The 15852-nt window shown below is 44.8% G+C and overlaps 1 long non-coding RNA gene across 1 annotated transcript in view; it reads left to right on the top strand.

Moving 5' to 3' along the window:
• Positions 1-3172: 3172 nt before the first annotated feature.
• Positions 3173-15852, top strand: part of LOC144506176 (uncharacterized) — a 106915-nt gene continuing 94235 nt past the window's right edge. The window contains exons 1-2 of the long non-coding RNA XR_013499860.1: positions 3173-3394; positions 3577-3678. This is a non-coding gene — a long non-coding RNA (uncharacterized LOC144506176). The remainder of the gene's footprint in view (positions 3395-3576; positions 3679-15852) is intronic.

Below are 15852 nucleotides of genomic sequence, written 5' to 3' on the forward strand. Positions count from 1 at the left end.
TCTTCCTGGTGTTCACGCCGGCAGCAATCTCTGGTCCCGCTGCGGTGAACGGAGATTTGGCTGAGGGCCAAATTCTCCGTTCTCGCTGGCAGTGGTAGCGGGGCGTGGACGGTAAGGTCGCGCCCCGAGAGTCGATTTGGGCTTTGTGCTTGAACCGTGCTAGCTCAGAGGTGGCAGTGCTCCTCGGCACACAGACGCAGTGAGGCAAAGGTAACAGGTATCGAGCCCAGAGCATTTTATCCATTTACTGAATTAGGCAGCAGAAGGTGTTCTGATGATTCATAACTGTTTTAATGTGATACCACAGTTCAGTATAGGCAATGGTTTCCTCTCCTCCCTCTGGATCTGCACCCCCCCTCACGCAACTGGGAAAATCCCAGCCCTTTAATAAACTTCAATTCACTCTGAAGCAAGATCTGGTTTACACTTAAAGGCACCCGCATTTCTAACATTATCGCGAGGACCCTTCTACATCAGTCAGAGGGTGCCAGTGGACTCTGAAACTATGGGGGGCGTCATAGCTAAGCCAAATTCTCTGCATTACAGGGGTCATCACCTCTGCACCTCCCAGCAAGGGTGGCTGGGTATTGATTTTGCCATCCTGATCCAGAGACACTGATATCTGTTGTCAGACACTAACTCAGCGTTCCTAGCTGAGGTACATTAGGCAAAAAAAGCCTGGGACCATCTTATCTTGATGATACAATAGCAAACTACAGAGTATCTGCGACCCACTCTTGCTCCGGAATATATTTAAAAGAACACAGAGGGATGAAGGGACCAAAGTGATGCCAATTAGTCCCTTACAGATAAATTGCTGACGACTGATATTTCACTCTGGTAGCTTCTCCGGAGCAGATTGTCTGATCCCAACTTCCTCGCGTTGCTTCCGCATGCATTCTTAACATCCCTGCACATCGATTGATGTTGGAGAGCCACCAGACCTCCGAAGAAGCATCCTCTTGTGAAAGGGAGCCATGTGGTGGGCTGGGATCAATTAACAGCGAGATCCTGTTAGGGTGAGGAGTGGTGCAGTGGTGGGTGGGGTGGGGTGGGAGGGGGGGCGGGGGTACTGCAGGGGCGATGGGTGGAAGCTTATTCTTTGACTCACTCAGCCTTGCTAATGGCTATGCCTAACATCACTCAAGAAGAAAAGAGAGACAAACACTCCTCTCTCTTTCCGCCCTCTTTGCTTTCATTCCTTCTATTATAAGATCAAATGATTCCAAATACTGTGGCACCAATTGCATGGAAATGAGCACCAGGCGTTGCAAAGCATAATAGCCTGGAAATACAAGAGAGAATTCATAGCTTACATCTCGCACACATGGTGATCTTATTTACGGAAATGCATCCAAGCCATCACACTAACGGACTACAAGTTCTTTGTTGAGTGATGCAGCTTGTCCCCAGAGGTTGACGATTTAATTATTATTTTTTATATACATTGGTAGATCACATATATGTGTAGGAACACAAAAAAAAAGTTAGCAGCAGATGGATCGGTTAAATAGTGATGTGGTTAACTGCAAAGGAAATTCAAAACTTTATTCACAGAATACTTGCAGTGAGCCAGCTGCTGTACAATCCCGGCGTGCTCCAACCTAACAATTAGGAGTCCCAATCATTTGCATTGTCCGATTGAAAAAAAAGGCAACGTAAGCCAGTAATAAGCAGACGACACATAGAATAACGTGCCATTTACCAACGGAGAATAAACTCATTGACTTGCCTTTCAAATCCTGTGGACTGCAATTAGAATATAAAGGCACTAATGTATTTCTTTTTATAAATAACTGCTTGGAATAGGACTGTGTGAAAAGTGCTGCGACAGTTACTGGTGATACCCTGTCTGAGGTGAGTCTCCAAACTCTCTGTAACTTGCGAATGTCCCTTGACTTAACTGAGCACTTCTTTAATTCCCAGCGCTTCTTTTCCAAAACCACGTGTAATTCAGTTAGTGCGCCGACCAGTCCGATATACAAGGGCTCCTGGCTAAAGATTCCGAGGTTTATCAGGGTTTTTTTTGTTCCAATTTGCTCTCCACCTCTCTGGGAAGTGCTGACTCCACCAACAATGAGTCCACAGCGTTCTGTTAAGTTGCTTAAGGATCCATTCTTCAGTTGGGAGCCTAGGCGATAAAGATCGGCAGGAAGTTCAGCCGTGGAGGAACATCAGAGAGTTTAAGTTAAGTTTTAAGTTTATTTATTAGTGTCGCAAGTAGGCTTACATTAACACTGCAATGAAGTTATTGTGAAAATACCCTGGTCACCACACTCTGGCGCCTGTTCGGGTACACTGAGGCGGAATTTAGCATGGCCAATGCACCTAATCAGCACGTCTTTCGGACTCTGGGAGGAAACTGGAGCACCTGGAGGAAACCCACGCAGACACAGGGAGAATGTGCAGACTCTGTGGACAGTGGCCGAAGCCGAGAATCGAACTCGGGTTCTGGCGCTGTGAGGCAACAGTGCTAATCACTGTGCCACCATGCCAGCCGATGGCCTTAATCGCTTCCCTTAATGGCTACCTGTATCCACTTGGAGCAAAGTTTGGAGAGGATGAGGGTGGGTAATGGGGGGGTTTGGTGGGTGGGTGATGGGGGGCGGTGGTGCAGTTGGGGTAACATCATTTTGGAATTTACTTCAGTTTTGTAAAAGTTTAAGTCTAAATCGCATTCACATTTGGAGAGACGCAACGTGAAAAATATGGTAGGCAGGATTTTTGGAAAGATTGAGATGAACAGCGCAAAGACATGTTTAAAGCAATAATCTAACATACTACCTGTGAAAATGTTCTGAACACAATGAGAACAATCATGATGACATTTTACAGATTTCCCTGTGTGAGAAAAATAGTTTTTTCTTTCGAGATCTGTAAGAAAGAAGTCGAAATGGAACTATTTAATTATCAAACTGTTTTTTCCAGCAATCAAAAACAAAATAAATGAAAACTGCAGTAAAATTTTAATGATAGCTTCAGACAGCCTCAGTGCCCTTAAAGCAACACAGGCTCTGTTGTACCGAATCATATCGTTCTATTTGCATAATAAGCAAAAAGGGACTGTGAGTCAGTTTTGCAAACTCTAGCTCTGCTATTTCCTGACGGAGGCAGGGGGAGGGCAGGTGGGGCGGGAAGGGCATGCTACAATGAGAAAAAAAAGGCGACATCACCCGGGGCACGTGACCTGCGGCAGCCAATGAGGTTGAGTTTTCGAAGGGGAACAGTTAAATTTGTAATTTAGGTTGTGTGAAACTCTTCGGGCCTCATAGGCAACCACAGAACCACAAGTTGGGTGCAGACCAGTCACACAACAGTGGGTCCGGGATATTGGTCAGCAACACAGCAACTCATTCTGATTTAAACCACAGAGTGCCAAGCATTTCGTACAGTGGTAAGCATCATCTAACCACAACCAATCCACTATTTTTACATTTCAGACCTCAAAAAAGTACCTTATCGTGTAGTTTACTACCGCGGCAGAAGCTGTGCGATAAGGTAAAAGGAAATTGCCCAAAGATGAACGGTGCTGTGGAGAGTGCAACTCTTAAATTCTCTTGGTTTTCCTTTGAAAAGGTGGGAGACCTGCGCAGCCAGTTGGGACAACTCCACGGGACATCATGGCTTCGAACAGCATATTTGAGTCATTTCCTTCATATCAACAGTGCTTCATGAGAGGTAAGTGGCTGCTGTTTAAAGTGATTCGCTCCGGTGCATATTGAGAAACAGTCCTCCGAAGCTAAATGCAAGAAAGATGCTGCTATTTTGTGACTGTGTGATGAGTTACTTACTGAGCTCAGAGCTGAGGCAGGAAAAGTGTCTCACTTCAGCTGTCAATTATCTCCAGTTTAATAGAGGCTTTGCTGAAGAAACGAGATTGCCCCAGACTCATCCGTCTTGTGCAACTTTTCACACAATGTGATGCGAGGCTTGGCTGATGGTCTCAGTGAGGAGACTGTGCGTTCTTCAGGGCTGACTGAGGAAACACTGGAGTCTTTAGCGAAGTCGTTTTGAAAACATCAAATTAGTCACCCACGGCTGTGAGGAAACAGAAGGACTAGATCCACGTTCAGAGGCTTATGTCACTTTGAGTCACTAACAGTTGTTAGAATCAGGCTACTTCTCTTTTTTTAAAAAAAAAAGAAAAAGTGGTTATCATTAAGCAAAACAGACTGATAAATGCATGAGCAACACCCTAAACCAAACACAGATAGCTCTCTTTCTAAACTGTTGCTCAATTTTACTCAGCGTGTCACTGCTTTCAGTGCAACTTGCACCTATAAAGGGAGAAATTTGTACCATCGACTCATGGTGGTTGGATGATTTATGCATTCCTGCATCATCATTCAGCTCCGTCGAATGGCCACAGTCCCAGTGCAAACTAGCTAACAGCTCCCTTGGCTCACTGAACAACTGCTTCCTCAGTGCTGTTAACAGCCAGAGGAAACAATATTCACCAAATAACCAGAAGGACCTTCCTGGATTCGGTTTGCTTTTTTTTTCGCCTCATGTTTTGTTTCCAACCGTAGCTACAGGAAAAAACTTATTGAGGAAATTTTTGCGAGGTAGATAAGGTAATAAAGAGCGATGTATAAATAATCCTGCTGTATGCCTGCAGAATGCAGGCAGCTGAGGCACGCACTGCTGAACAGCGCAGGGGTTGAGGGCATCTGTTGAGGCGCCATTTTTAGCCCACCACAAGAAGAAGGAGCATGGGACAGGCAGACCACCGTAAATTGGACTGACCAATTGACGGCTCAACCAAACAAAAAGGAGCAATTACCAAATGCAAACCGCGTTGGCATTCAACAGAACTTGAAGAGACATTATGAGGAGGGCAATTTTAAATATGCATGCGATAAAGCCATAACATTGGGGAGGAAATTGGCATATTTAATCCAATTGTACTTGTGATAAGTTTGTTTTGTTATTTTGGCTTCCTCTTTTCCTTCCCCTGTGCATTGAACCCCTGGTCAGCTTTAAGATATGAGACAGAAACAGAATCTCTCCGAGACGCATGCGAGTTAGATAAATAATCCTGTCTGTGGGCAAATTGTTTCTATTGGGCTTTTCTCCCAGCTATCTGCACAAAGCGGTCATTACAAACGTCCCAGGCGCCGCTCTCTCCGTCTATTGCAAAGGCACTGCCAGAATTTATTGCCTTCGCTCCACTCACAAACCCCCTCAAATCGTCAGCTGCGGGGAAATAACAAGTGGTTCTCGTCCCATATATTTCACTTTATCAGGACTTGCAGTTCCCTCAGAAGGAAATCCATAATTCTTGCAGCCCGATGCCACGTTAGAAATGAGAAAGGGAAAGAAAAAGCAATTGTTCTATTCTAAGAAAACACTGGAAGAAAGCTGACACGTGAACTTAGTGTGGTATACCACAAAGGATATGGGTCTTTTCTATCATACCACACCAGGCTCTCTCTAATGCTCTGTGACTAAGGAAACTGCTGAATTCGCACCTTCAGATGAAACACTGCGCCCCAAGAGGATGGATGTTCTCAGTATATAGTGAGCTTAAAAACATTAATCCTCATTGGTGATTGTAAGCACAAGCTAATTGTTCTGGTCATCTATCACTCTGTGGTACGTGGTGTTCTCGCAAATCTTCCATTGTGCGCTGGTAATCTTTTCATTTAGTATTCACAAACTCACAGTCTAGTTACCAAAGGGTGCGTGGGGGGGGGGGGGGGGGGGGGGAGGGGGCAGGGGGCGGTGTAAAAGAAAAAAAAGAATTGCATTCATATAGCGCCGTTCCTGAGCAAAGGACATCCCCAAGTGCTTCACAGTCAATAGAAAACTACTGATGCGTAGGGTACCTCTCTCCTCCCCCACCCCTCCCCCCCAACCCCCCAATGTGCAGCGCAATTTATACCGCAGCAGAGGCAAGCCACCATTGGCTGGCAGCAGGATCTTCCGGTCCCGCCGCAGTCAATTGTCCACACCTCCGCCACCAGTGAACCCACTGCTGGCTGGGGTGAGGGGGCATTGGGAGAACCCACCAGTGGGAACGGTCAGAAAATCCCACCGTAGGCTGGGTGTTACGGCCGTTCATGCCGGTGGGATTTTCCCTTCCCGCTGCAGTGGACAGAGATTTGGCTAGGCGCCAAATTCTCGCCCTCCGCCCTCACATCTCTGGCCCACTGAGTCTGTGCCAACATAGATGCCTCCCTAATCTAATATTTTCTTGCCTCTACGTGGTCCATTTCCCTCTATTTCCTGTCTGTTCGTGTATCTATCCAGATGCCTCTTGAACGTTGTTATAGAATCTGCTTCCACCACCTCCCCCGGCAGCACGTTCCAGACATTCACCACCCTCTGCGTGAAAAAATTGCCCCTTACATCTCTTTTAAGCTTTCCCCCTCTCACTCTCTAACCTATGCCCCTGAGTAATTGACCCTTTGACCTTGGGAAAAAGATTTTGACTATCGAGATGATGCATTTTGGTAGATTGAACCAGGGCAGGACTTACTCAGTTAATGGTAGGGCATTGGGGAGAGTTACAGAACAAGAGATCTAGGGGTACATGTTCATAGCTACTTGAAAGTGGAGTCACAGGTGGACAGAGTGGTGAAGAAGGCATTCGGCATGCTTGGTTTCATCGGTCAGAACATTGAATACAGGAGTTGGGACATCTTGTTGAAGTTGTACAAGACATTGGTAAGGCCACACTTGGAATACTGTGTGCAGTTCTGGTCACCCTCTTATCGAAAGGATATTATTAAACTAGAAAGAGTGCAGAAAAGATATATTAGGATGCTGCTGGGACTTGATGGTTTGAGTTATGAGGAGAGGCTGGATAGACTGGGACTTTTTCTCTGGAGCGTAGGAGGCTGAGGGGTGACCTTATAGAGGTCTATAAAATAATGAGGGGCATAGATAAGGTAGATAGTCAATATCTTTTCCCAAAGGTAGAGGAGTCTAAAACTAGAGGGCATAGGTTTAAGGTGAGAGGGGAGAGATACAAAAGTGTCCAGAGGGGCAATTTTTTCACACAGAGGGTGGTGAGTGTCTGGAACAAGCTGCCAGAGGTAGTAGTAGAGGTGGGTACAATTTTGTCTTTTAAAAAGCATTTAGATAGTTATATTGATTAGATAGGTATAGAGGATATGGGCCAAATGCGGGCAATTGGGACTAGCTTAGGGGTTTTAAAAAAAAAGGGCGGCATGGACAAGTTGGGCTGAAGGGCCTGTTTCCATGCTGTAAACAAGTCTGTATGACTCTATGACTCTAAGCCTGTCATAATCTTGTAAACCTCTATCAGGTCCCCCTCATCCTCCGATGCTCCAATGAAAACAACCTAAGTTTGCTCCCCCTTTCTTCTTAGTCCATATCCTCCAAACCAGGAAACATCCTGGTAAATCTTTTCTGCACCCTTTCCAATGCATCAACATCCTTGCGGTAGTGTGGTGACCAGAATTGTGCACAATTCTTCAAATGCGGCCTAACCAAAGTTTTATCCAACTGCAACATGATTTTCTAATTCCTATGCTCAACACCCCGACTGATGAAGGCCAGCATGCCATACGTCGACTTGACCACCTTGTCCACCTGAGTTGCCATCTTCAGGGAACTGTGGATCTGCACGCCTAGATCCCTCTGTATGCTAAAATTTCTAAGGGCTCTACCATTTACTGTATACTTTCCTCCTTCCAAATCGCATCACCTCACACTTTTTTGGGGGTCAAATTCCATCTGCCATCTTTCTCAGAGGGCAGATGGAGCCTAGGTTTTAACACCTCATCCTTGCGCCCACGTTTCGAAATTCTTAATCCTCCTGGTCAAAAACTTACCAACGCTTCTCAAAAGGTGGGTTTACCACCAATTACATCAAGGTCCATCCTTATTTTGATCCCCTTTCCCTGTACATTCTGAACTTTGTTAAGTGCCGCCAACATTGCATCCATTACACTTCATTACAGGTCTCGACACTGTTAAGCAAGAATATTTTGCAGATGCTGAACTAACATGAGGCATTTCAGAATGTGAATCATTACAGTCGAAGGCAAGGAGGGGAAAGCTGAGGGAAGCTTGGAAACTGACTGGTTTAACATCCGATACACTCACTGGCAAGAAAGGGCCACACAATTCCACAGCACAAATTTCACTTGAAATTCATAAATATAAATCACCTTGCTTTTATTTGGTGAACTGATGCAAGTATTTCTCTAAGGTTCTGGGAACAACTGAGGTATTAAATCCCAATACGCAGGAATTTTGATTTGATTTGATTTATTATTGTCACATGTATTAGCATACAGTGAAAAGTATTGTTTCTTGCGCGCTATACAGACAAAGCATACTGTTCATAGAGAAGGAAACGAGAGAGTGCAGAATGTAGTGTTACAGTCATAGCTAGAGTGTAGAGAAAGATCAACTTAATGCAAGGTAGGTCCAGTCAAAAGTCTGGCGGCAGCAGGGAAGAAGCTGTTCTTGGGTCAGTTAGTACGTGACCTCAGACTTTTGCATCTTTTTCCTGACGGAAGAAGGTGGAAGAGAGAATGTCCGGGGTGCGTGGGGTCCTTAATTATGCTAGCTGCTTTGCCGAGGCAGCGGGAAGTGTAGACAGAATCAATGGATGGGAGGCTGGTTTGCGTGATGGATTGGGCTACATTCACGACCTTTTGTAGTTTCTTGCGGTCTTGGGCAGATCAGAAATTGACAATCAAAATGGTGGAATAACATTTCCTCGATCTCGCTCCATATGTCTCACGATTGGCAAGCCTACAGTTATCATCTCTATAACGTTTCCTCAGAAAACATTAAATGAGCTAATTTCATAAACTGTTATCCTCCAGAAAATATGTTTTGCGCACATATCTTGAGCCAAGTATGTAATAAAGGACCCTAATATATACAGAGTGTTTAACAGGAATGTTTTAAAGTCAGGCAGATCTGGCATCTACATAGCACCTTTCACCAACTCAGGAGAAGCCAAAAGTTTTTCCAGTCAATTAAATACTTCAGAAGTATATACTCACTGTTGAAAACACTGCAGCCAGTCTGTGTACAACAAGGGAACGGTAATGAATTAAATCATCAGATTGTGCAGCATTAGGTGTTAGCTGAGGAGTAAATGTTGAGCAGGACAAAACTTCCTTTACAAATAAAGCACTAAAAACCTACGTTGAGGGAACTTCTGCCCTTTTGTAAAATGTGTTCATTTCTTTTTTGAATAAAACGTTGATATCGTGGCACTGAAAAATGATGACTCTTGTGCAGAACTTACAACATAAATATCAGCTGCGGAGGGGTAAGCATTTGCTTTGTTTATATAACAACCCATACTGATATTTAATGGAGTGAATTCATTTAGACAAATTCTATTCCCCGAGCTGCTACAAATACTGCTCAAACTAACCTTTGCTTCCGTAAATATTAACCACACCCTCCTGAGTAAACAGGCTGGCTCGTTCCTTAGTGTCAGATGGGGTGAAGTGGTAAGTAGCTCTGTGTGTTGGCATGCAACACAATCGCAAATGTTTCAAGCACCATGCTGTTGCATATAACCGGAGGACCCCCATCCCCCTCCCCCCGCTTACATTAACACTGCAATGAAGTTACTGTGAAAATCCCCTAGTCGCCACACTCCGGCAACTATTTGGGTACACTGAGAGAGAATTTAGTGTGGTCAATCCACCTAACCAGCACGCCTTTCAGACTGTGGGAGGAAGCCGGAGCACCCGGAGGAAACCCACGCAGACACGGGGGAGAATGTGCAGACTCCGCACAGACAGTGATCCAAGCTGGGAATCGAACCCAGGTCCCTGGCGCTGTGAGGCAGCAGTGCTAACCACTCTGCCACCGCCCCACAAAAGAAGGATAACATTTTAAAAAATAACTAAGAGTCGATTTTTGAGCCAATTAATTCATTCAGTTTATCCCATAAAGTGCTACTTCAAATTGTTTCACTGAGAAGCCACGCCTGCTGTAAAACCTCACGTTCAAATGTGTTGGTAATCGGCATTGTGTTGGCATCATTATTTTGCAGAACATTTAAAGAATGGGATCTCACTGGCACAGTATTCCGAAGGCTATAAGGTGCAACCTTCACAGAGCTGCCTCCTTTCACTCCACAAGGCACACCACCCTTAAACAGGATTACTTGTCATTCCGCCCACGTGACGTTTGACTCCAATTTACCAGCACGTGGAGCAGACGCTGATGTGATGGCATCATGTACTGCTGATATCACTGTGTGGGAGCTTTAAACTGGAGAAGGTTGTGCAGAAGGACTGTGGTTGCAAATTCCAGATGTTGATGTAAACTGGTTTATATTAGATTTTTAATTCCGAGCTGAATATGAAAGCGATGGTTCTTAACCAACGAGAAGCACAAGTCGGGATCTGTTCTGCATTTAAGAAACTGTGCATCATTTGTTAACCCTCTCTCACCATCTGGTTCTCCAATGGTAATATCCTAATCTCCAGAAGTGCAAACTCAAATTATTGTCAGCATCTGGAGACCAATAACCCAAGGGGAGTTTCAGACAGTTTGAGTTAAGCCAAGCTGACTTGTTATTTTTTAAAGAGTTGTCCATGAACAAGGGCTGACTCATGCCCGAATCGGGTAGCTGTGACTTTGATTTGTGCGTCTGTTCCCCTGCAGCCACTGTCCGTGCCTTGTCTCAGGTTCAATGTGGCTCAGTGATTAGCACCCTGAGCCAAAAGGCTGTGAGTTCTAGTCTCACCCCGGAAACTTGAGAACAAAACCTGGGCTCCGGTGCGTTGCTGAGGGAGTGCTGCCTTGTCCACTGCCACTAGTCCCACCCACTGTCCTGTGAGTGGGACGTTAACCACAGCTAAGGTGGGAGCAGCACGGTAGCACAGTGGTTAGCACTGCTGCCTCACAGCGCCAGGGACCCAGGTTCAATTCTGGCCTTGTGTGGCTTAAATTTGAAATTTACATCTTGTAAAATTACACTTAGCACATCAGATGTGCAAGTTTTAAGTATCATTTCAAACATTATACAAGTTCAAAGGTATCCCAATGAAGTCTACTTTTTTATACAGTGTTCCAGAGTAAGTCATCCACTGTGATGACTGTGAATCTGCACATTCTCCCCGTGTCTGCATGGGTTTCCTTCAGTTTCTTCCCTCAGTCCAAAAGACGTGCTGGTTAGGTGCATTGGCCATGCTAAATTCTCACTCAGTGTACCCAAACAGGTGCCGGTGTGCAGCGACTAGGGGGTTTTCACAGTCACTTTATTGTGGTGTTAACGTAAGCCTACTTGTGACATTAATAAATAAACTTTAAAACTAAGGTCCACCCCCTCAAGTGGGTCTTAAACGTTCCATGGCATTGTATCAAAGGCAAAGTAGTGGGTTCTTCCTGGGGTCCTGACCAATATTTACCTCATCACTAAGACCAAGGTGGTCTGGTCATTGTTACATTGCTGTTTGTGGAAGCTTGCTGAGCTCAAATTGCATTTCCTAAAAGAGTGACTACAGTTCAAAATAGTGTACTTCATTGACATTGCTTTGGAACATCCTGCGATTGTGAAGGATGCTATATAAACGCGGGTCCTTATTTGTTTCCATCACTACTGCAGCTTCCTGCACTTGGGGGTCCCTCTAGTGTGTTTCCATGGCATCCACTCAGTGCCCTTGCTTGCCAAATGCACAATTTCGACTGATTTTTCACCCGTCATCTGCAATCCTTTCACCCAAATACGACCAAAGTCAGGAAAAGATCGCGGCTGAGGAAACAAAACTGCAAGCAAAAACACATTTTAGAGAAAAAAAAATAGATAGAAATTAGGAGAAAGGAGAAAGTAAAAATGGTGGCATTACAAACTATCCTTTCAGAAGCTGAATGAGATGATATAATGCGTACTTTCAGCTGTCATGAGTGGGAGAAGGTGAATCAGAGTGTCCTCATTCATTGCACGAAACCACCTCTTCGATTTTGAATTTTGTGGCTGATTGGGTTCAAACCTCAACTAAGCATTTAAGCACACGTTCTAAATGCACAGTTTGTTTTTCCCTCTCTCAACCAGCTTAAAATACCAACAGCCCAAAAACGAATCTCAATTGTCCAGCAGCCCCAAGACACTGGGAAATCCAGACTGAAGTTGCCTTTTCCCTTTTCCAATTACCTTCTTGTAATGACTTCAATCAGGCCATTGCAGTTGGCCTATTGGAAATCATTAAGGGGCCCAACAAAAGATGTCCCTGATTAAGGGGCCAATTGATTGGCCAATCAGGGAGACTTTATTTTGTATATAACCGGGAATGTCGGTTCCTCTATCACTCTTGAAGGTAGACTGTTGGCTGACAGCACTCTATTTACAATTCCCAAGGCAGTATACAGAGATTCTGGTGGAGGGACTTCTGCTTTTGTGAACTTATTACACTTCTCAATTCTGCCCTAGCTCCTATGTCAACAATAAGCCTTCAATGAATCTTTGCGAGCTCAGGCCAATTCCCTGGCCTTAGACTCTCCCTGAAGGGTTCCTACTTCCAGCCAGTAAACCACTTCTAGCCCATACATTCTGGTCATCACTTCAATGCTAGGCCTCTGTCAGATGAGGACATCTTAGGAGAACCTTAAAGCGACATCCAATACAAAAAGTGGAATAGGACAGGTTAATCCTGAGCACCATTCCAAGAAGGTACAGGTACAAACTGGGAAAAGTCCGGTTCAGGACTGATAACGGGAGGCCCTTCTTCATCGCAGGTGAGTACATGACCTCAGTGTAGGGGAAAACTCTAGAGTTATTCACAGTAAGATACAGAGATGGGGGTTCATATGTTTCTGCAAAAGGTGAAACTAGATGGGCCCAATGGCATTTACCATTCTTACACAGATTTCTGCCTCTCTGTAAACTCCAAGAGATTAATGAAACAGAATTTTATCTTATAAAGCACCATTGCACCTACTGTGCTGCTATCAAGCAGCCTCCATTTTTACATCCAACGCAACAGGACAACCAAACTCAATTCTTCCCTTTGCCCCATATATTAGCCCAAATGGAACGAGGTGGTTTTATTAGGAAAGCCCCGAAGTAAACTAAAACTCAAGCTGCTCCCGAAAGGATGACACGTATGGTCATTACAATGTACAGATAGGGTGTAGGGCAGAAGGAAAGGTTTGCATTGATGCAGGGTTTTATCAGTCCCAAGAATATCTGATAATACTGGCGTTATGTAGATAATGACAACAGTCATTCAGGCACAACAGAAAGCCACGAGGTGAATGAACCAGTTAACCTATTATGATGAGAATAGGATTCCTGGACAAAATGCTTGAAGAACTCTCGGTTCTTCTTCAATTGATGCCTGAGGATATTTAACGTTAATCTGAATTACCGGAATAGGCAGACAGGATCTCACTTAAATGAGAGTAAGAAGTGAAATCAGAGAGTCGTAGAATCCCGACAGTGCAGAAGGAGACCATCCAGCCCATCGAGCCTGCACCAATGGGGTGGCACAGTGGTTATTACTGCTGCCTCACAGCGCCAGGGACCCAGGTTCAATTCCCGGCTTGGGTCACTGTCTGTGCGGAGTCTGCATGTTCTCCCCGTGTCTGCGTGGGTTTCCTCCGAGTGCTCCGGTTACCCCTCACAGTTCGAAAGATGTGCTGGTTCGGTGCATTGGCCATGCTAAATTCTCCCTCAGGCGCCGGAGTGTGGCGACTAGGGGATTTTCACAGTAACTTCATTGCAGTGTTAATGTAAGCCTACTTGTGACTAATAAATAAATTTCACATCTACTGCCCTTGTCCTTCTGGGTGGTAGTGGTCATTAAACTTTAACAATAATCCCACCCAGACCCTATCCCTATAGCCCTATGTATTTACCCTGCAAATGGCCTTAGTGCTAAGGGACAATTTAGCATAGACAATCCACCTAACCTACACATCTTTGGACATAAATTATGCAATGTTATGTTGATGGCTAAGTCACATTATTTCATGCTCATTCCAATATCACTATTACGCTACTGTCTCATTTGGGAAGGGGCATCTTTGGGGAGACGACTGTGTATAAAATAGGTAGATACCTGCCACATTTATAGACTTTCTCAAACTCCTTGTTTGCCTCTGCAGATTCAACCAGCCCTCCAAGGTGTGTGTTTGAGAGGTTTACATTGAGCTTTGGAATCCAAGCCCATAATATTTGCTGCTGAACATTGCCTACAGGGCGAACACCACAGATTGTATAATATCATATAAGCTTCAGTGCCCATAATTGGTGATCAATCCACAATTGTTGCCGGTACAGCAGGCAGTAAAGAAGGCAAATGTATGTTGGCCTTCATAGCAAGAGGATTTAAGTATGGGAATAGAGATGTTTAACTGCAAAAGTATGGGGCGCTGGTGAGGCCACACCTGGAATACTGTGTGCAGTTTTGGTGTCCTTATCTGAGGAAGGATGTTCTTGCTATCGAGGGAGTACAGCAAAAGTTTATCAGGCTGATTCCTGGGATGGCAGGTCTGTCATTTGAGGAGAGACTAAGTCAGTTAGGATTATATTCACTGGAGTTTAGAAGAGTGAGAGGGGATCTCATTGAAACTTATAAATTTCTAACAGAGTAATGTTTCCGATGTTGGGGAAGTCCAGAACTAGGGGTCATAGTATGAGGATAAGGGGTAAATCTTTTAGGACTTGGGTGAAGAGAAAGTTCTTCACCAGAGGGTGCTGAATGAGTGGAATTCACTACCACAGAAAGTAGTTGAGACCGAAACATTGTGTGATTTCAAGAAGAAATTAGATATAGCTCTTGGGGCTAAAAGGATCAGGACATTGATTTTGATGATCAGCCATGATCATAATGAATGGTGGAGCAAGCTCGAAAGGCCAAATGGCCTACTCCTGCTTCTAGTTTCTATGTTAACGCCAGTTTTACACCCAGGCGGCAAGTTAAAATTCTCAATATGCTTTGGTGTCAGCTGAGGCTCAGTGCGTAGCACTCTCACCACTGAGCCAGGAGAATGTGAGTTCAAGTCTCCCTCTAGAATCTTGAGCACAATGTAAGATTTCAATGTTGTGACAAGGGAATGCGATACTCTTGGAGGTTCCCCCAGGTGGAATTTTAAACCAAAGAATTGTCTGCCTTCTCAGCTGGGGGACAATGATCCCATGACTCTATTGGCAAGGTGACCTAGCCAATAATCATCCCTCTATCAACACCACCAAAACTCTGGTCATTTGTTTCACTGTTGCTTCTGGGAGCTTCTTGTGCACAAAGTTAGTTGCACATTAGAACAGTGACTGCACATCATTGACTGGACAGTATTTTTGGATGTTCTGAGGTCGCGAAAGGAAAACACCTGAGTATATAAAGACAAGACTTTCTTTTATTTCAATCTGGGTGATCCTTCATCAGAGGCATCTGGTCAAGGCTTTGCATCTGATATGAATACAAGAAACGCTGGATAGACACATTCAGCCTTTGTGGACCAGCTAGCTCAGCCGCCTTCTTTTCATTTGTTACCTCAACAGGTGTGACTCAACAAGCTTTCTGTTTGCTCTTGAGATTTAAAAGCATCAAGTCCCATCGTATAAATCTGTATTGAATCCAGCTGAGAAAATGTGGGTTAAATTTACCTTTTCAGTGTCTGATTAATTGTCTAGGTTCAGCAGGTGGCCAAACAAGTCTCGATATTACAGGGATTTTGGGGGCAGCGGGGGGACAGGAGTGGGGGGGCGTGATCGGCCAGGGAAGCTAGCGATGACGGAGGAGGGGGTGGGCAGATGCTATCCAGTGGGGTGACGGTGACTGACAGATCTCTCTGTGCTATTGCACAGAACAGAGAGATCTGCACATGCGCGATTGCACCCTCTCCTGTCAGCCGCCAGCTTTATGGCGAGCTTAGATCCTGCCCCTTCCCCCAACTGGC

The sequence above is a fragment of the Mustelus asterias genome, chromosome 17, assembly GCF_964213995.1.
Source record: "Mustelus asterias chromosome 17, sMusAst1.hap1.1, whole genome shotgun sequence".
In the NCBI taxonomy this organism is placed as follows: domain Eukaryota; kingdom Metazoa; phylum Chordata; class Chondrichthyes; order Carcharhiniformes; family Triakidae; genus Mustelus; species Mustelus asterias.